General features: G+C 36.6%; 1 protein-coding gene across 4 annotated transcripts in view; it reads right to left on the reverse strand.

The window, feature by feature from the left end:
- LOC106874735 (alpha-2Db adrenergic receptor) overlaps positions 1-1,554 on the reverse strand; it is a 113,956-nt gene that overhangs the window by 9,624 nt on the left and 102,778 nt on the right. The gene's annotated exons all lie outside the window — the stretch shown is intronic.

Consider the following 1,554-nt stretch of genomic DNA (forward strand, 5'->3'; position numbering starts at 1 on the left):
ATATATAAATATGTCTGTATACTCACATACACATTTATTACCAATCCTTAAGGAATATATATATGCATATACACACATATAAGGTGTGAGGGGTGTTTGAGAACAGAACCCTTAATTATCAATATATTATTCTTGATGATGATGATGATCATCATCATCACCATCATTTAACGTCTGCTTTCCATGCTGGAATGGGTTGGACGGTTTGACTGAGGTCTGGAGAGTCAGCAGCTACATCAGGCTCCAATCTGATTTGGCAAGGTTTCTACTGCTGGATTCCCTTCCTAATGCCAACCACTTCGAGAGTTTAGTGGGTGCTTTTTACATGCCACTGACACAGGAGCCAGTCAGAAGGTACTGGTATCAGCCATGTTTGGATGGTGCTTTTTACATGCCATGAGGATTTTGGAAAATCAATGAAGGCCAACGTCAAAGAACTTCAGGTTGCAGAGTAGACTATCAGAACTGCGGTGCATGAGAACATTCAATACAAATTGCTTGCACTGAGGAGAGGTCAGTTAATATTTACAAAGATACAGGAAAACTGATGCATGATAAGCAATTACTTAACAAGGTTGAAAATCCTCACGAATGTGGCAGAAAAACTTTAACAAACACCAAAACTCTAACAGGGGAACTGACAGGTTATGTGCAGGTCCTTTTAATGACCCCAGATTCAAGAGTCATACCATGCCACCTCACATCTTTGATGGAGTTTCAGTATTAATGCTGCTGGATTCGTTGAGGTGTTGGAGAATTTAAGTTCTGTAGGGAAGAATTATGTAGTGGAAGGCCATAAGTGTTTTAACAAGATTCAGTACCTTCTCCCAAAGAATGGATGAAAGACATGTAATATCAAGCCAGTAGTTTCCAAACTTGCTAGGTTTACATTTGATGGATTACTACATTTAGAGCATTGTTGAGAAGAAAACTTTTCGACATCTTTACAATACCATAGCTTCAATGAAAGTTGTCACTGCCCAGGTGATGTGTGAAATGAATAAAGATCGTTTAGAGCAGGTATGTCAATAATTCTGGTTCTGCATTGAAGTTGAAGGCAGATTCATAGAATAATCTCATATGAAAACTTATTGAGAAGTGCACAAATTTTAATTAAAGTACACTTGATTTTTGCCAGAATTAGACATTAGAATTGATTTATTAAAGTACCGAATATGTCTTCAGAGACCTCTCACACCTTGTGTTTATGTAACGGATAAGAATAAGTCAAAAGTGTATAATGGACACAGACAATTAGTGCTTAAACCAGACCAGGTACCTAAAATCCAACATTAAATGAAAGGAGATGGAATCCAAGCAAACAAGAGTTGGCAATAGGTAATGTGCCGGTCAAGCGAACAATATGATAATAGAAAAGATGGACGAGCAGTTGTTAAACAGACGTATAAACACAATTAACCAAATGAACTTTCGTTTTCCTGATATTCCGTTTTCTGCTTAATCATGCTTATATTCATTTCTGTATAACTTTCTTATAAATATTTAGATACCGTTAAGAGTTGCGTATCCATCTTTTCATTTTATTTCATATAT

The sequence above is a fragment of the Octopus bimaculoides genome, chromosome 18 (assembly GCF_001194135.2).
Source record: "Octopus bimaculoides isolate UCB-OBI-ISO-001 chromosome 18, ASM119413v2, whole genome shotgun sequence".
In the NCBI taxonomy this organism is placed as follows: Eukaryota; Metazoa; Mollusca; class Cephalopoda; order Octopoda; family Octopodidae; genus Octopus; species Octopus bimaculoides.